The sequence below is a fragment of the Bombyx mori genome, chromosome 7 (genome assembly GCF_030269925.1).
Source record: "Bombyx mori chromosome 7, ASM3026992v2".
In the NCBI taxonomy this organism is placed as follows: Eukaryota; Metazoa; Arthropoda; class Insecta; order Lepidoptera; family Bombycidae; genus Bombyx; species Bombyx mori.
The window spans coordinates 2,957,096-2,978,715 of NC_085113.1; the positions used below are offsets into that span (position 1 = coordinate 2,957,096).

The 21,620-nt window shown below is 35.3% G+C and overlaps 1 non-coding gene across 1 annotated transcript; it reads right to left on the minus strand.

The window, feature by feature from the left end:
* Positions 1-15,940: 15,940 nt before the first annotated feature.
* LOC119628772 (U6 spliceosomal RNA) lies at positions 15,941-16,047 on the minus strand. The gene has a single exon (XR_005244914.1). It is a non-coding gene; the product is annotated as a U6 spliceosomal RNA (small nuclear RNA).
* Positions 16,048-21,620: the final 5,573 nt, after the last annotated feature.

A 21,620-nucleotide genomic window follows, 5' to 3' on the forward strand; every position in this document is an offset into this window, starting at 1 on the left:
GAACGAGTATGTGAAACATTTTATATGTATTTATGTACAAATTTACATTAATCACTAAACTAATTTATTAAATTATAATTTATTAAATTATTAGCTTTGTTGATAATAATAGTGTGGCGATTCCAGGAGTCATGAAGCTTTTGAACTTCCAATCAATCCTTTTTACTGTAGACTATGCCTCCAACCGGCACGCAACCGGCTTAGCCATGCCCCTGGCATTGCTGATGTCTATGGGCATCGGTCACCACTTACGATTAAGTACGCTACATAATGCTTTCAGAGGATAAAAACAACATTGTTATTAAGAGTGATGTTAAGATTAACATTAGGTATGTTTATGTTTACTAGTGGTCCCCGCAGTAGTCGAAATTCGACTATCATTAATTGAAATTATAAGTTTGAACATTCTTATATCTATTGTCAAAGACTATATAATACACTTCTATAATCACAGATTTCGCCAAGACTTCACTATAGACAAATAATGTTAAAGACAAACAATACTAATCTATTCTCAATTTGACCACAGACTTTAAAGAATAACAAAAGTTTCACAATTGACTATTTACAAAGAGTATATTTATACGTATGTGTGGTGTCAAATACTTGGTAGTGTGTGTAACGTTTTCTTTATTGATTTAATGTATCTTTTATGCATTACCTTAAAAAAAAATTAGCATTGTGCACTTCTTCTCTATATTCTGTATAAGTGTGGAAAATTTCATACTCCTTCGTCCGCGCAATTTTCGTAAAAAGGGATACAAAATTTTTGCTTCACGTATTAATATATAGATTAGTAATAGGATTTGAATATTTCAATAAATACCGCAGTAAATCGCAGAATACTTACCGCGGCAAATTGCCATTAAATATTTTAATAACAATGAATACTATTGTAGTAGTAAAAAATCTTTATTAACCTATCTAACCTTTACTTTCGTCACAACCACTCGCTCACTACTCAGTAGGTATCGTAAGGATCCTGACTCACTTCTTTACATGAGTTATGACAACCTTTGACAGAAAAATGGATCCATTTAATTTTGTGTCAAGTTGCACAGGGTGATTATTTTTACAGGCGTTTTAAGCCCTCGGCAAAACCCGATAAGAAATCCATTTCAGCATGCTTTTTTCACAGCTATCTATATAAAAATACACAACAACATAGATTGTTGTGTAGTAGAAAAATTCGATCCAAAATAAGGCATTCAGTGTTTCATGATGTATAAACAAAATGACGACAAACAATTATCTAATTATGTTTAAAGCACGAAACTTCCCTTTAATCGACTTATTACTCGTAGTATTACGGTAACAATAGTAAAATTGACGTGTTCAACAAGGGTAACTTCAGTAATATTAATGTCACCGTAATTATGTAACTAAGCCATTGTGTTACAAGGAGGATTGCCGATCGCGATTCCGATCCTGTAGATAGATCCTGTAGGTAGATTCTGCGAAGTACTTACTGCTCTTGCTATGGCTAGTGTTAGCAAATTCTCCGTCTGGGCGTAGTTGGAATAGACCCCTCGGCTAAAAGCGAATAAGTAGAAAAGAAGAGGACTAGATGAAGAGATAATAGACGATTTCAAAGCCTAAAAACTAGGTCCGAATATAACTACAAAAATCGTTCTGGTTCTTTAAGACAGTATCGGGATTAAATTTGTTAAAATGACACATAAAGTCGAAATCTCAATTACATTTCATAAAGCAATAGCACAATTTCAAGATTGACTGCGTCGCAAAGATATTGTATATAGCAGAAAAGTTTACGTACATAGTAAATCACTGACTTAGTCCTCATGAAATAACTCGGTACGAACATACGAATTGTAATGATTATAAAGATTACCCAAATCGGTAATTTGTCAGAGCCACGTGTCACGTAATGGGGAACTGTTTTGATAGTAAGCGAACGAAAGCATTGGTCTGTCATGTGTGATTGCTTCGTATCTATTATTCAGGGATTTCGTTATTTTGGGTTTTCGTGTTTATATTATGAGGATTAATTGGGGGAGACCGTTTATGTCGGCCCCGTTGTTTTATTCAGTTCGAAATGGTAATAACATACCTTCAACGTGAATGGTTGACTATGTTATTTTTCGAACACTCATTTTACCAAAATTATATTGTTTTGGCAGCCATTACAATGTCAGTTTTTTTTTTATTGCTTAGATAGGTGGACGAGCTCACAGCCCACCTGATATTAAGTGGTTACTGGAGCCCATAGACATCTAAATGCGTAAATGCGCCACCCACCTTGAGATATAAGTTCTAAGGTCTCAGTATAGTTACAACGGCTGCCCCACCCTTCAAACCGAAACGCATTACTGCTTCACGGCAGAAATAGGCGGGGCGGTGGTACCTACCCGTGCGGACTCACAAGAGGTCCTACCACCAGTAAAATTACAGTAAGATTACAAAGTCAGGTCACACAAATTAAATTATTACTTTTTCTGTCATGACTTGTTTTTTTTCCAACTTTGCTAGTTAGTAACCTCGATGGGTTATGCCAGCTTCATCGAGCAAGTAGATGAGCTCATGGGGCTCTAACCTGCCAAAGTTGCTAACACTAGCCCTAGCAAGAGCGTTGCTTCGATGCATCTACCACTGAAACGGAAACGCGACCCACTGAGAAGATCCGGCGAGAAACTGAGTGGACTGCTCGATTTACCAATTTCTCTTTATTTTTATGTTTACTCTATACCCTATTTACAAATCTCAATATCCTTGAATCTCTTTAATAGTGATTTCAAAATCCCGCATCCGAGATCCGACTAACAAAATTTGGGTTGTCCAACTACAACATGAGCAACATGTCATTTTTGTCATCGTTAGTTAATTCTTATATTAAAGTCGACAGTGGCATTTATATCGTGAAGGTTAAGGATCGTGGTAACCACTGAAGAATAGCCAGCCATCTCTAGGAATAGATCTCGTTCGGTTAGCCCTCTAAGGCTACCAGCTTAGGTAGGAAAAAAAGAAAGAAATGGAAAAGCGAGATCCACGCTAGCCTCAGCGGTAGACTTTTCAAAGTAACCAATTGGAAGAGATATGCACGATGCCAGAACGACAGAACAAATCATTAATAATTTTCTAACTAACGCAATATCGTAAAACCTATTACGTTTTGACCATAGAAATCATTGTGCCCTTAACTGACGGGTCTTCTATTAACTGTATACCTTTAAACTCACCCAAAGGAACTGTTTGCATAAAGCGTAACATGCATAAAATCTAATGACACAATAACCTTACCGAATTTGAATTTAGTAGCACCGGTTTTAAATTTTGATCCTTACGCAGTGGGAATAGGGACAGGATTGGTGCAATGAAATGTAGCGGGAATGTGGTTTCGACAAAATCATTATTGTTTACAGGTTTTGAATTAAATAAAGCTAGGATATTCATAAACAATTTATTTGTCGCAATATTATAATATGATCATATGGCATTACAAGAAGTTTCCGTCTTACACTACTGGCCATTTGAAACGTAATTTATATGTGACTGCTAGGTAATAAATTTTAAATTAAAATTAATTTTATTTAAAAAATATGAAATTTAATTCCATTCTATTCTAACTTAACCTAAAAAACACAGGGTCGCTGTTTGTCTGTCTCTAACTTTCTGTATACTAAATGGCAATTTCGTTCGTAAAGATCAATATTATTCTAACTATCCTATTTTACTAATGTATTAAAATTTGACTTTTAGAAAAATTTACGATTACTTCTATGTTTTACACTTTTGCTTTTATTTATTAATAGGTCCAGAGATCTATTAGATGTATTAATCAATTAGACAATATTCAAGTAATTTTCAGAAAGAAATACCTTTTCATTGTACATTAAAGTCTAACAACGCAGAAACACTTACACAATTATTTCTCACCGAACACCAAAATGTCCGAATTTCAAATCAATTCAATCCGCATCGTGAATATCCGGCTTAGTACAGTCGCCAACACAATTTACCGTTTAAATTAAACGCAGGACAATGGTCAACGGTTCGTTGTGAAACGATCTTAATCCTAAGTTATGCGAGGATTAGCCGTATCTTAATATCTGGCTACATTAACGAGGGCTTCCTCGGTTTGTCTGCGATTCTCTTGTGGGGGACGCGGATTACGAACTATTAAGAGGACTAGCTGCTCTATATCTACACTGCGATATGAAGATACTATATAGTTTTATTTTCTTTTGGGAATTACATTTTTAATGTCGAGTCGAACGAAATTGGGATTCTGTTATTGAAAATTAGCTGTCGTATGAGTGGCTAACCAGATTAATGAAAAGTCTTATTAAGAAAAGCATTTGGTGTTAAGCAGCTACTTTCAGATTAGGTCTGACTCTAAATCGTATTTGCCCATCTAACCGTAACGCAGATACTTTTTTGAGGCAGATATTGATAGGATGGAGGTACCAGTGCGGGCTTTCAACGCGCCCTACCAGTGTGATTAGTGCGAGTTTTTAACATCCTCGATAGCGTAAAAGTTAACTCAAATTTGTGTGTAGTTGGAACATTTGCTTACGTTTTCCGCTAGGGGTTCTGTTCCAACTGCATACACATTAGAGTTAACTTTTACGCTATCGAGAAAGTTAAAAGACTCGCACTAAGCCCACAGGAAGGTGTTGTTAAATATTCATTGACATAAGCCACCGCCTTACGCTGAGTATCATTAAGCGTCGATTGAAGAAGAACATATCATAGAAACCGCGTAGCATCTTGGATATGAGCTCAATTTAAAGCCGGATTTTACGTGGCAACAAATATATCTGGAAACTGCAGAGGTCAGTGGTCTCAGGTAGTAAGATGTTACAGACACGATGATAAAAGATAATGTGGCATCATTTCAAGCAATTACTCAGATCCGAATTCAGATTTCGAAATATTTGGAATATAAAAAAAAAACCACACACACCCACGGGCATCTAATTTCGGAATCTGAAAATATCGAAAACGTGACTTTTTACTTATTCCCGTCCATGTAAGAAAAAAAATCCAACACGAAATTTAGATAACAAAACCGTACATACAGACTGTTATAAATGATGGCCATTAACAATTCTTATTACTATTGTCAAAATTCGCAAAAGATAGTGTCCAGAATTTAATAGAGTCTGTAACGAGATTCTTTGCAAGTATTTTGTGATTAATCGATGACATATTTCGAGTGGCTTTTGTGAGTGTTAAATAGGGTGAGTCCTATTGAATTAGGGTCGGGTCGCACTACACTATTGTTGTACTTCGATGTGTCTTGTGTAATTTTCTTTTATGCAAAGGATTTTTATTGTGGATTAGATTCGACCTTTATTTTTATTGCATGGTTGGGTGGACGAGCTCACAACCCACCTGGTTTTGAGTGGTTACTGCAGTCCATAGTCATGAGATATGAGTTCTATGGTCTCAGTATAGTTACAACGACTGCTCCACCCTTCATACCGAAACGCATTACTGCTTCATGGCAGAAATAGTCAGGGTATAGTATGGTTGTACTTACCCGTGCCCACTCATAAGAGATCTTATCACCAGTGTTACAAGAGGTCCTACCACCAACTGCATCAATTTTTATCTAACGTCTAGATCAGTGATTCTCAACCTTTTTTTGTTGCGGCACATATTTAAAGATTTCAAAATTTGGCGGCACACAAAAAAAAAAGATAAAAATTATTTACTTACTACAACACACTGCATAAATAGTTTATCAAAAAATTTTAATATACGAAATAAACTAAAATATACTATAATTTTTTTTTGTGGATTTAAATATACATATATTCATGTTTAAAATATTTTTCTTTTAAAATGATATAATTTAATAATATTAACTTTATTATATATTCGCAAAATTTGGCGGCACACTTTTGAAATTTGGCGGCACTCAAAAGTGCCGCGGAACAGTGGTTGAGAATCACTGATCTAAATGCTTTTCGTTTTGTCGGTGTTACAATAAAAGTAGATTTCCCTTTATTTCTTGAATCTCATGGTACCTCATCACGCATTAAGCTTGCTTGTGTATTTCTAAGTTAATAAATGAATTTCTTTATATCATTCTCATTCAGGATCTGAGGTTTAGCATAAAATGCGGATTCAACTACTTCTTAAGTTATTCTTATATGAAATGTAATCTCCCTCATACTCATATTGTGCGTGTAAGTTTTACTTCACCCATAACTTTTAAACACTTGAACTAATTTGTATTTAACCCATCACTCGTGGCCTACTATCACGCGACACTATTGGCTTGGCTTGTGCAAACCCAATGCCCTCGCTTGATTTTAGATATTTTTCAACCAAGCGGCTTCTAGTAATTCCAATAGTCGGATGATTAAAAAAAACCTCAAGTTTTTAATCTCGCGACCTCATCAACAATAATCTGACATCAGGTTTTCTAATCTCAGAATATTCAGGAACACCCCAAAAGATTTGGTTGATAACTTCACTAATCCCGGCCGAGGCGTTGACAAATGGCGTTAATAAGAAACCTGTCGCGGTATTAACAGGAGTTAATTACTGTTGGTATTGTCGCCGCGGGTTCGTAGTGATGGGAAGTGATTTTATCGATGTATGTGTCAAGGTCTAAATAGCTTATTATTGTTACGAGCTGGGCTTGAGGAGAAATATGACTCTTCACCGAAATAATCATTGAAGTTGAATTTAGTATTTGTGACAATGAAGTTAGACTTCACTATTGAAGTCGTCGTGACCTAAAGGATAGGATGACCAGCGTATTCGTATCTAGCAATGCAACGGTATTTGGATCCCGCAGGCGGGTACCAATTTTGTCTAATGAAATACGCACATAACATATGTTCACGATTGACTTCCACGGTGAAGGAATAACATCGTGTAATAAAAGTGTAACCCGCAAAATTATAATTTGCGTAATTACTGGTGGTAGGACCTCTTGTGAGTTCGCACGGGTAGGTACCACCACCCCCGCCTATTTCTACCGTGAAGCAGTAATGCGTTTCGGCTTGAAGGGTGGGGCAACTGTTGTAACTGTAATGAGACCTTAGAACTTATATCTCAAGGTAGGTGGCGCATTTACGTTGTAGATGTATGTGGGCTCCAGTAACCATTTAACACCAGGTGGGGTGGGAGCTGGTCCATCCGTCTGAGCAATAAAAAAAAGTTTTTGTGACAATGAAGTTAGACTTCACTATCACAATTCACTTCTTCGCTTTCTTGAGGTGATTCGTTCGTCACTGCACTTCGAATAGAAGTCAAATTTGGGAGTTCGGGAAGACTGCCACGCTATCATAGAAATAATAGTGTGTAATCTAATATACTTACCTACGTGCCTAACGTTTGAAGCAAAAAATACTAGTGATTTTGTGACTATTCTTTTATCGATATGTACATAGTTTAGGGGGGATCCCTATTTTATAATTTAAAATCAGTATTAGCAGCATCGTAAGCGGATCAGAGATGAAAATTAAAATGGCGGCTTGCGTTCTTGTAATTAAAATATGTCATAATATTTAGGGGGTCCTAAGAGCCGACTAGAGCGAGAGTTATTATCATTGAATGTTGCAGTGAAATTACGTGTTACAAAATTAATGTAGATGTATTTTTTTTAAATGTATTAAAAAAAAACCTTTTTCGGTCGTAATTGTTGTGATATCTATAATCTATGTGATGAATATCTATGTGATGTAGATTTTTTTTTCACGTCTACCCTTGGTCGTGGCGCTTGCATTGCGTCGAAATATCAGGAAATCATGATATATCAAAATCGTAGTAAGAATTTTTTAAATAATAGTGTCTGATGTAGCATAAGATGATGCACGAGCTGGGTAAAATCCTATTTAGTTCATAATTTGATTTATTAAATGCAAAAATGAACATGAAAACATCATCCGTCTAATATTCAAAACTTTATAATTTTAATCTTCACCGAAACCCTTTCAATCAAGCCCCCTAAATGACCCTTGAAAATTAAAATTCGGTACCGACAATTCGTTCGGGCAATTTTATCTCTTAGGCCTAAACGATAAGGCTTATTGTCGTACGGTGTAGTAGAAATGACAAATTGACATCGATCTACTGTTGCGTTATGATTGAGAATCGTCCAGTTAGATAAATGTATGAAATCCGAACTATAACCCAGGCGATTTGTATTGTCGTTGCGAAACAGACAACTATTAGTTTCGCGATAACAAATCACATTTAATATAGTTATACAAGCATCCCAAAACTCATTTCTTTGATTAGCTACTCAATTTTTAAATATTAAGTGTATTATCTATGTACTCAATGACTGGAAATGTAATGTTACCAGCGAGTCAAAAGTGTAATAACGCCACTCAGAATCAAACAGTCAGATTACATAACAGTTATCAACGTGTTTTTTGTTAGATGTATTTATATTGACAATATTTGGAATTAGATCAGATGCGATGCAAAACGATCACTATTACTATACTACTATACAATCAAACAATATAGTTTACATATACATACAAACAACTATTATTATAGTTTTTTTTTATTGCTTAGATGGGTGGAAGAACTCGCAGCCCACCTTTTGTTAATTGGTTACCGGAGCCCATAGACATCTACATAAACGACGTAAATACGTTCAAAGGTCAAAATAAGTTCAAAGGTCTCAGTATAGTTACAACGGCTGCCCCACTCTTCAAACCGAAACGAATTACTGCTTCACTGCTGAAATAGGCAGGGTGGTGGTACCCGTGTGGACACACAAGAGGTCCAACCATCAGTAAAAAAATAAATAAATATTATTAAAATTAATGTTCGAAAATAAAGGGATTTTATCAAAAAATCTGAAGAAATGTCGTCACGCTGTTGGACAAAGAAATTCCTTCATTAATTTCAGCAATGCTTATCACAATAATATTATGTTATTTGGTAATTGAACCCATAGTTAAATAACTGGTGACCCATAACACGTTGATTGCTTTTTGTGCATAATTCTGTCAAAAAGCCAATCACCAACCCTAAATCGACGGTGGAAGTTTTATGAGCCCTTGATATGACTTCCATGTACAAAGATGTGCCATGGCATAAACATTGTAGAGTGTTTCATATTTAACATCCAATGATGGCTGAATAACTAATTTATTATTAACAAAAAAAAACTATATAGTGTAAATCGTTTCTTAAAAGTACTCCGTAGGGATTGGCATTGGTGATTGACTCTTCTCATGTCTTAAGAAAGGTTAGTGAAAGAAAAAAAAAACGCGTCAGCCCTGATGACATCAAAAATCCAAGGTACCCACCCGGTTTTTCAGCTACCCTCGCCCGTCAGACCCGTGTAATACTCGTCCTGTTAATGAACCTCGAGTATGAAAAGGGTTCAGTACAAAAACAAACTCGCTTCCGATACAGTAGACGAACAAAACGTTAGATATTAAGTATGAAAAATGAAATCAAGTGGACACTTCGGCGGTTAGAGCACTAAGCTTCGGAACTTGGACTTTTATTTTTTGTTTGCAATTTTTTATTTTTTTTGTTTGGATCGCTGAGGATAATATCAGTTTATTGTTGTGATAATTATGTCTGTGCCACAGACTAATATATTAATTACAAGCGGCCCGCTATGGCTCCGCTCGGGTCTTTAACAAAAATTTCAACAATATTTGACGTTGTTTTATTTTTTTAAATAATAGTTTTCGCAGGGCACGCGATGTAAAGAATATTTTAGGTAATTTTTTTACACCTTGGGTTACATTATTGGAGTTTTAGTAAGGATCCCTAATTTTTTTCAAAAAAGATTATAGCCTATGTCACTCGGGAATAGTGTAGCTTCCAAACAGTGAAAGCATTTTTCAAAACGGATCAGTAATTTCGGAGCCTATTCAATACAAACAAACAAACAAATCTTTCCTCTTTATAATATTAGTATAGATGGTCCGTGTCTACACAGAATTTTTTTAAGACTCTCGGCCTAAAGCAGTGTACGGTCTATTCTGATATGTTTTTCACTTTATAGTTGAATTTTAGTACGCATACCGTTGGCCAGATGATCTTACCTGATCTCCCTTTTTCAGTTGTGAATTGGAAGATGACGATATGTGATCTGCCTAGTTCTGGAAACTACCACCCTATCTTCACGGCACCCTCCCTCACCATACTTTAGATCTAACTCCGATGCCTTATTTATTTGTTTGGCAATTCAATTCCTATGATCAATAAACAGGCTCAATGTCCAGCGATAGATAATTGATTGATTGCGACGTAGTGAATTGCAACCATTAACAAGTTGATTGTCCTGTAGGACACTGGTTCGTTACTGGTGGTAGGACCTCTTGTGAGTCCGCACGGGTAGGCACCACCACCCCGCCTATTTCTGCCGTGAAGTAGTAATGCGTTTCGGTCTGAAGGATGAAGTAGCCGTTGTAACTATACTGAGACCTTTAGAACTTATATCTCAAGGTGGGTGGCACATTTATGTTGTAGATGTCTATGGGTTCCAGTAACCACTTAACACCAGGTGGGCTGTGAGCTCGTCTACCCATCTAAGCAACAGTATCGCAGTAACCCTGGCGCCTTCAACATCAAAGCTATAATTTGCTATATTCAATGTAGTTAAAGAAATGCTTATATACATAATAATATAAACTTAAAAAAAGACTATTAAGAAAAAAAAAGTTGGTAGTTTCGAGGATGGTCAACAAGAAGGCATTTAGGTGCAATGAAGTTAGTCTCTGAATTAGCAGATGAAGATCCTGAGAGTTATAAAAACTATTTTCGAATGAGTGAAGATAATTTTGATTTTTTACTATAGGTGTTTCGGGACCCTTGTCATTGATATTCATTAATAAGATCTATATTTTTTTCTGTACTCCATCATTGGTTTGCCATTTTCAACGCTCGAAGCGCGTCCAAACTAACAATACACACGTCCGCCCAGCGCAGGCCCTTTCGCGACATTAGTTTCACGTCGCGTTTACACTATGAAATTAGTTGCATGACACTAATTTCACCAAAAAATCGCGCAGGGCACGAAACTAATTTACGTGCATGAAATGAATGCATGCATTACGAAAGTATTAAATTACACGTGAAACTGTTGGTAAAACTAATGTCACGAAATTAGTTTCATGCCACTAATTTCGTAATGTAAATTCGGCTTTAGTAACAGAAATCGACATCATTATTTCAGTGCGCCACGTAGCGCACCGGTGACCTAAATGGCGGTCAACGTGTTAATAAATTCGAACATAATTTCACTTTAGTCCAAACTCACAGTGGCCGAGCTTGACCATTCATTTATCAGCGGCACTTAGACGAATTTACATAAAATCCGACGCATGATTAATGCGAATACGTGCGCTACTCTCCGCTTAATGTAGATTACTGTTTGTATGTTTAGTTTTGTTAGCAGAGAACATTCGGGAACGTCGGTTGAACGGGTTACGCATTCGCCAATAAAAATGGGTTGTGGACAAATTATTCCAAAAAAATACACTGGATTAGAGTTAAGAGGCTGATTTAAAAAAAAACTACGACATTTCAAATGCTTGTAAATATTTATGTACGTGTGTGATAACATAAGTTATCTTGAAGAAAAATCTAGAAAAAATTGAAGAAAATTCTAAGAATATTTGCGAATATTCCTCCAAAGCCAATGTTCTTGTATAGTATGTCTTTTTTTATACGTGATAGGTGAACGAACTTATCTGATTTTAAATGATAACCTGAGCCCGATTGGACATCACGAACTGCTGTAAGGAAGTTCCTTCATTCCCCATCTCTTCATTGCCAATACATTCATAAAAAACCTTTCCCGAATGCTCTGTTACAAAGTCAGAATGAGTAATGAGAAGTCTTTATAATTCCTGCAGGTTTTTTCACAGAGACTGATCCGTTATTTAAGGGGGCTTATCTCGGCTAGCGTTCGACAACACGAACGCGATCGTCTAAAGGGGATTGCCCACTCTCCATAGTGTGCTAGGCCCAAGGTGGACATTAAATATTACTATAAAAATGGACTGATTCAAATTCTTAAATGTATTAGATATCTAAAAAATATATTGAAATTGACGCCACTATTATAAAAAATATAATAAAAATAAAAAACTCGTTTTGAGGTTAATTTTCTATATAAATACCTCAAGAACTTTTCTTTTTTTAATGTTTAAGATGTTCCTAATGTATTTTTATCCAATTGTAGTTATTAGGGTATAAAAAACACACATACTTCTTTAAATATCTATATTATTCTATATTTTCTTCATCCTCATACACAATTAGTAAATCATCTAAAAATAGCACAGGAGAGCATATACACGGTTTTAAATCTCGGTCAGGTTAAAACCACAATTCACACAATGGTTTTCAGCCGTAGTATGAAACGTTATTGATAAAAGCAAAATAAATCGAAGAAAAATCAAAACACATCCATTTTGAACGCAAGCACAAGCAGCAAGCGAAGTGTCAGTCAGTCAGATTAAAATCAGTGTTGTCAGTATAAAGAAAAATAATTACATGAAATTCATATATCGATCATTTTTTTAAATAACCGATATTGGATTTATTTCTTAATCTTTTTTTTACAAGTACACATTATATTTTATTTTTTATGTTTTTGTTTTAGTTGTACATATTTAAATAACAATACAAGTTAAGTTTTTTTTTTATTGCTTAGATGGGTGGACGATCTCACAGCCACCCTGGTGTTAAGTGGTTACTGGAGCCCACAAACATCCACAACGTAAATGCGCCACCCACCTTGAGATATAAGTTCTAAGGTCTCAAGTATAGTAACAAGTTAAAGTCCAATGGGTATGTCTTTGATGTTATTTTATGTGCTGAAAATCGATTAAAATCGATTGATTAATGATAATATTTAAAATGATTTATTTATATGTTTTTTTATATACTTAAAATGTTTACTTAATACGTAAAAGGTTTTGAAGTTGGCAATATTTTTCCCGCAACAATAAAATTCTTGTTTTTTTCAATAGAGTTACTTTTTTTAAACTACTTATTGTAAACTGTAGTGGCGCTTATTTGGAAGAAAGTAAATGCATATTTATTTATGACAAAATTAATGCACTAAGTATTTTTTCTCTAATCTATTGTCCGCTTTGGGCCTGAAATGGGCCGTCCCCTTTGTGAGATGTGTTTGGTTGGTTTTTGTTAATTCTGTACATGAGACCGAGACGTGTTACGCGAATTTTTTTTGATTCATTTTATGAACAGTTAGAGATTGTGGTTTTAAAAAAACTTCTAATTTTCGTTCGCCTTCTTTGGTAAAGTGAGGTGTTGTGTGGGACCGGCGCTCTTCGGCACTATCAACATCGACTTTTTTCTGTCGGTAAGCCTAACCACCCACCTAGATGGCGCCGCCAAATAATGGAAGACACCGGCTAGATCGATAGTAACACTTCTGATGATATAACGTCTTGTGAGTCTGTACGGGTAGGTACCACCTCCCTACCTATTTCTGCCGTGAAGCAGTAATGTATTTCGGTTTCAAGGGTGGGGCAGCCGTTGTACTGTTAAAAGTGTGTGACTTTAGAACTCATGTCTCAAGATGGGTGGCGGCATTTACGTTGTAGATGTCGATGGGCTCCGGTAACCGTTTAACACCAGATGGATCGTGAGTTCGTCCACCCATCTAAGAAAAAATAAAAAAATAGTTCATCACAAACAAAGAAATCACGCATATATAATAATACAAAACCCTAAAACAGATGACGCTTCAGTTTGTTCCCGCATCCGTTTTTCTCGAATTCAAATCTGACGTTGACAAATCCGAGCCGTTTCCGGCTGCGGTCCGAATGAATATCGACGGATGTACGGATACGTATGTATCGTTCGAGAACGCGTCAAGGAATGATAAGTCGAATGATTGATGATAGTAACTATTGAATTATTCTACTTTTATATTTTGTTAGATGATTGTGATGCTTTATCGGAGTGTTTAAACAAAAACAAAGAACTAAGTTAGATTTTATTTCAGAGATAAGTGGATTTGAATGTGACGACATTTTTATTCAATTTCAAATTAAATTTTAAAATATTAAGACTAAGGACGCACGTCGACAAATCTTTTCAAGAGGTTGATATCGTTCGTTTGAAACCAAAACATAAATATGTTTAATGGAAATGCTTTATATACATATATTTACATTATACATTACATACATGTAGTATTATCGAAAAGTTAAGGCGGATTAAAAAACAACTTTGCTTAAATGTGATATTGACCAGTTGAATATTACCAATATTTGTACCAATAATATTATAATAAATACCTAAAATTGAACTCACCTTTAGAATTGAAGTGGCCTAATCCAAAATTCTTGTTTTTTGGTGAACATCAAAAATATTATTTAGGTATTGTAATTTTTCAGTTTTGATTTTAATACTGAAGCTTTAAAGTACACACCTTAAAGTTTAAAGTATGCGCTTATTTTAAAAGAGATGGAAAGTGTATTTTGTTGTTTCGTAACTAAAATTTTAATTTTTCTTTTTAAATTAAAAGCTATTTTTATAAAGTCGTTCAAAGTACAAAAATTCATTTTCTTAAAATTTTTAGTTAAGCCACTTTTATTTCTAAAGGTGCGTTATACTAATATCAAACAATTAGTATGTGTCGTAAATTCTTGTTTATACTTAAAATTGAAACTTGTTATCATGAGTAGAAATTATCTTACTAACTATTAATCCAACTTTTGAGGCATGTTTCCCCAACAAGCGTGCTTCAGGCTACCAGTAATATTTTTAGGGTATTTTTCAAGTGTACCGTCTTCAATTACCAGTCGTACGAAGACTGCCTCTTAACGAAAAGGGAACATTCTAAATTGTACGTGTTAAGAGGAAAACTCCGCAGTCCTCACTCCAGGGATGTTAAGCGACCCGTTTCAAATCACCCTCTCCGGCCCAAAGATCCATATTCAAATGCGTTATCGTGAATTTATTGTTATTATACGTCTCTGCTTAAGTGATATTCGAGATTTCCTTTAGAATATGCTGCTGTAATTTCCCCTATTTTATGGAAACAAAACCAATTTAAATGGACCTCCGGTTACAAGGTTAGTCAATTGAAAAGTTAGGTCAAGTTGTTTTGGAAGTATTGTGAAAGAAAGCCACGTTAAACGGATCTATTATATTCGTGTTTTCAACTGAAAACATAGATCAAGTGATTCTGGATGATTGTCTTGCAGAAGGAAAGTGAGAAGCAAAACAGTTCAAATTGCATGAAATGATAAATTCTAAATAGAATTTAATAAAGTGTCCGTTGCTTTAGAATATTGAAAAATAAACTATAGCGGTGCATTTTATTGTTTTTATTGGTAGCAAATGAAGTCAGTGCTCGTTTGCTATTAAGCGGATCGTTATATTCCTCCTACACACGTCTGTGTATATACATACAATATTGAAATAATATTTTTGCATTCGCAGACAATGGAGCTATTAGCTCGCTTAATGCCATAGCTAAGCTGCTATCTGTGAACTGGACGAAGGGCTCGACGAGTAAACTAACCCACAGACACAGCCCTCTCAGTTTCTCGCCGGATCTTCTCAGTGGGTCGCGTTTCCGATCCAGTGGTAGATTCTTCGAAGCACGGCTCTTGCTAGGGTTCGTGTTAGCAACTTCTTCAGGTTTGAGCCCCATCTACTAGTTAAGGTTACGCTGATATAGCCTCTCAAGGCATAGGAAGACAAGACAAGCATCGGCAGGAAAAAAAAAAAAAAGACATTTTCAAGATACACAAATACAAGTTAGGTCATTCTATCCCGTAATTTCATCAGCTGAATGAAAGATCTTTATCGATTTAGCCAAAAGCAAAAGCTTGACCAAAAATAGGATAATATTTGTTTTTTTATTTAAAAAAATAAACAATTTTTTATACATAAACTGTTTATCTAGTATTAATATTTATGTTAACATTTGATAACGAATCAAATATATTTTTAAACTAATTAAAAAATCCGATGTATGTTATAAAATTGTTCAAAAAATGTGGAACGCTTCACGATTTTGCGTGTCATCCTTGCGCAGGGGCCATGCTAATCTTCTCTGTATCGTTCCAATTTTAGTATATGTACTGCCGAAGCAAGTACACTTGTAGAGCACGATATTTTGTATATATACCTAAAAAAACTAAACTATTGAAAGCGTGATTTACAACAACACTCGACTTTACAAAGATTATTCAAAAAGAGCAAAAACTCTTAACATATTCTATTAAAGATATATAATATAATTAAAACGAAATTAAATAATAACAATAAAACCTTTAGAATTTGTAATAAAATCCATAAAAACAAATGAAAACAGTTATGGTTTGTACAGCGCCATCTGTTATTACTTTGACAAAATCACTATGACTATCTGACCTTGTCTTACACGTTAACAATTCTTATTCTGTCCTTATCTATAAGCCAAGTACCAAGCTTAAATTCGTATGGCTTATAGTTGACGATTTTTAAATTCTCAAGGTATGTACTTATTTAATATTAATAAGTACTAATTGTTAAAATCATCTAAAACAATTCAGTGATTTACAACAATGTGTACTACATAACCTAATACTTATAAATTTATTAAACTGTATTGATTCTTTTAGGTCAATCATCATGACTTTAGGAGACTTGGTGTCTCAGGAAAAAGGAACGCAAAAAGATTGAGGCGTTTGAAATGTATTGCTGGAGAAAGCTGCTACGCATTCCTTGGACAGCTATGAGAACCAATGTCTCCATCCTCGAAGAGTTGAAGGTCACCAAGCGCCTGCTGACTATGTGCCAGGAAAGGATCCGGAGTGTCTTTGGGCACATAATGCGATCCTCATTGCACAGCCTGGAGAAACTCACAATTCTCGGACAGATGGAGGGGAAGCGCGCTAGGGGAAGAGCGCCAGCTAGATGGGTTGACCAACTCAAGGAGGTGACTGGAGGCCAGATACAGGGAGCGGTACATATGGCGCAGAACCGGACCGAGTGGAGAAGATTGACATACAGTCACGATCCTCAGCATTGAGGGATTGACCAGAAAGAAAAAAAAATCATGACTTTTAATAAATGTCACCATGTAGAAATAGCCCGTGGCATATTATTATAATTTCAATAATGTTTATTTAACTTTTTTAACAACTAATTATTTACTTTATATAAAATTAAGGACAACAAAATGTTTCAAACAAATTGAAAATGCAATTTCGAAAAGGGCACATCTCTGAATATGGAAAATGTTCAGGAAATGAAATAAACTGATTAATTTCTAAAGCAGTGTAAAATTTAAAATATTAACTTTTGAGATATATTTTAGTGTTAATTAGCAATTGAAAATTACTGGAATTATTATAAAATGGGTGTAGGTAAGCCTCAAAACTACATGTATATGAAAAAACGTATTTGACAAAATATGCGACATGTGCCCTTTTCGAAATTGCATATTCAATCCAAAAGCGCTGTAATAATATGCCGACATTTTAAATGCATCACCCCAGAGCGCTTCCAAAACTCACTACTTACAAACACGGAACTCGATTTTGGAGGTGTCATTATTTTATTTTAACATTATTTTCGGTTCTATTAACAAATATTCACTCCTAATTATGCCAAGATATTAGTTTTTTCAAAATATTTAATTATTTTATTTCATAATATAAACGCTCTTAAATGACTATGTACTTATGCCATGCACATTATAGTATTATTTTGGTTTTTACGAGTCGTAGACATAATCAAATGACGTACTTCAAGGGAGATGAAGTCGTCGTGGCCTAAAGGATAAGACGTCCGGTGCATTCGTATCGAGCGATGCACCGGTGTTCGAATCCCGCAGGCGGGTACCAATTTTTCGAATGAAATACGTACTTAACAAATGTTCACGATTGACTTCCACGGTGAAGGAATAACATCGTGTAATAAAAATCAAACCCGCTAAATTATAATTTGCGTAATCACTGGTGGTAGGACCTATTGTGAGTCCGCACGGGTAGGTACCACCGCCCTGCCATTTCTGCCGTGAAGCAGTAATGCGTTTCGGTTTGAAGGGTGGGGTAGCCGTTGTAACTATACTGAGACCTTAGAACTTATATCTCAAGGTGGGTGGCGCATTTACGTTGTAGATGTCTATGGGCTCCAGTAACCACTTAACACCAGGTGGGCTGTGTGAGCTCGTCCACCAATATAAGCAATAAAAAAAAAAAAAAAAAGAGATACTGACAAAATTGGCAACATGTTTAGATCTGCAAGTCTGTAAAATCATTTTATTACTACACAAGTAACTAAGTCGGGTCCTAAGATGTGACTATCGTCCGTGACCATGAAAACTGTAAACTAAACGAAGCCTTGAAAATAATGTAGGTAAAAAACATCAAATCAAACTGTAATAGAGGTTTTAATTTAAAGCACAAATTTAAACGACAGGTGCAAAGAATAACATTGCAACTCAATAGTTGAGTTACAAGATTATTCCTTGCGTGTGATTAAAATAATACGTGAAGCAATAGCTTTGTAGCCCTTTTTACCAAAATTGCGTGGACAGAAGAGTATGTAATTTCCCACACTTATAGAGAATATAGCGAAGGAGTGCAGAATGGTAATTATTTTTTAAATTATGCATTAATAATATATTAAAACAATAAAAAAAAAACATTACACACACTACCATGTATTTGGCACACACACATATGTATACTCTATGTTTATTGTCAAACTTTTGTTGCTCTGTTAGTCTGAGGTCAAATTGAGAATTGGTTAATGTTGTCTATTTGTCTCTAGTGTAATCTTGGCGAAATCTGTGATTATAGAAGTATAGTCTTTGACAATAGAACCATAATAATGTTCAAACTTATAGTTTCAATTAATTATAGTCGAATTTCGACTACTGTGGGACCACACTAGTTTTATTAAGTACACGAGAACTCCTGTAGCCCGGAATCCTCGTGCGGTAAGCGGTAAATATTTGCTATAATTATTAAATCAGGAGTAAATCTTTTGTAAATCTAAAATTCAATAGCATTTCATATTTTTGTTAGTAATCACATTTTTTTTATTGCCCTTGCAGGCAGACGATCGTACGGCTGACCTGATAGTGAGTGGTTACCGTCGCCCATGGACTTCAGCAATGCCAGGGGCAGAGCCAAGCCGCTGCCTAATTAGTCTTAATTAGTTAATCTTACTCATTATTTACATTAGTCTTACTAATTATTTATTTATGGCAATGCCAGATTAGCATCGACCCGCCTTATGCTGATTGGTCATCGTCACTTATGGACATCAGCAAAGCCACGATCACAGCCTACAACTCTAATTTAAGAGTAAAAATTACTCGCCGACTAAGTGACCTTTTCACTTTAATTCGATTACATGGCAAATGAGTTAAAACTGTACTCGTTTTTTGGAATAATTTAACGCGACGAACTCTGACAGCAAGCGCCATTCCATTGGTCAATTGAAAGGGTTTTATCGATGCGCGGAGCTTATAAATGAAAAATTCGACTACTCACTGTTAAATGTAGTTACAGTGTGACCTCGATTTTATTTTTATTTGGATTTTCCGTACATTCAATTAATTTTTCTGGGTCGGGGCCGAACTTCTTATGTGGTCCCGCGCCTAGGGGAGAATGTGGGATATATCGTTCTGCAGATAGTTCCGTAAATTACTTATCCTATTTGTTTTTTTTTAGGCAAATAAAATAAAGACCTTGAGGGCCAACTTCCACCTTGAGATATTAAATTAAAGTCTTGATTGGATTGCAGCAACTACATACATATATATTCCAGCTGGATGGTCTGGTTACTCCCCGGCAGAAATAGGCCACGCAAATATGTAACATTTATAAATAAGCAGAGACGATTTTCTCCTCTGAGAACCTAATTCTATGAGCTTCAAAGTTTATCAGAAGTCGCACTAACCATTTGACCAATGAGACGATCACATTGGACAGAAATAAAAATATGCCACATCTAGATAACTGTAATTCACTATAATTAATGTTACTCAAAATAGCATCGCGCCTGAAAAACCAGTGTTGTAAGACTAAAAGCGTTATAAATTTCACGATCATACCGCTGTATGCTTCCCAAACGTTCGTTGTGGGAATACCTAAGAATTACTTAAGTGTATGTGTTCTTATTCAATCTAAGCATCGGCTAGGTGCTTAGAGAGAAATAAATTTACCAAATACAAATAAATTTGATCAGTCTTTCCATACGCGAATCTGTGCGAAGAACAGCACCAACAAATGTATGTTAGCTTTAAAGATAAATATTCTTAGAAGATAAAAACGTACATAGAATATTATAAATTTCAGGACCTAACGCTGAAAATGGCAAGAATTCATGTGGACACTTCATTCTTTTCACATGGCCATCTGTTTGTTGGCTGTTTGAGAGTATCAAGTGGTCAAACTTACACGTACTAGCTCAAAATAATAGATAGTCCGTAGAATGTTGTATACAGATCTATATTTCAATAAATTCTTCCCTTCACTTTTTTTCCTACATATTCTAGTAGCCTCCAGATTCACCGAGCTAGTAGGTGAGCTCATGGGGCTCAAACTGAGAGTGTTGCTAGCACTGGCCCTAGCAAGAGCAGTGCCACAGAAACTCAGTGGGCTGTGTCTATGATCTGGACAACATAGATATACACCATAGATATATAAATGTATGATTTTTATAATACACATACGTTTAATATACATCCATAACCCTGGAAAAGACATTTTATATTTATTATACAAATATCTTCCCTTGGCGGGATTCGAACCCGCGACCCCCTTGTGTAGTGACCATGTCACTTACCACTACACCAGACCGCCGTTGAGAGTATTGAGAGGCCGTACACAAATTATGAGAATAATACTCAATCAGTCTCAATCAAAATAAAATTTCAAATCGGAAAAGCTCCATAGTACTCGGGCGGAGTCACGCGTAAGAGCTAATAGCCAAAATAGTTATTTCCGAGTATGAGTACTTCGAAGGATTAGTGATGAGTCACATACGTTTATATGATATATTTTTATTTGTAGTATTTCCATAATTATGTACTGTGTACTATTCTATGTATAATAATAATTATTTACGAAGTGCATGTGACATGACAATAATTTTATAGTTGCCTGTCGCCGTCAAATAAATTTATTCGAATAATATGTACCAACCAACACTAGCTGTTGCGATTTTAATCGCGTAAGTGAAAATGTATTTATCGCACACGCCTCGACGCCCGAACGCAGTAAATATTCGGTGCAGTCGACTGAGAAACGCTCGCTGTAGGCGTCACAGTGTAAGCATAAAGCAGTGGTTAAACTATAAAAAAAATGTGTGCGTGTACTAGTGTACACACGTAAGAAGTGAAACTTATTTATGGCCTTATTTTTCGAAAAATGATCTACATGCAACTTTCTAGAAATTGGTTAAATAAAGTTAAATTAGATAAAGTTTAAACAAAAGGATTTTATTATCATAGACATGAATACAAAAAAGTTAAATTAGATAAAGTTTAAACAAAAGGATTTTATTATCATAGACATGAATACAAAACAGATGGCGCGTAACGGAAAAATGTGACGCGTAACCGAAAAATGTGACGGTAAATTTTTTTCCAACGCCGATAAGGAAGTTTCACTTCAATAAATAATAGTTTAAAAAAACTAACGAAATACGCTTTTATAGAAAATCCAACT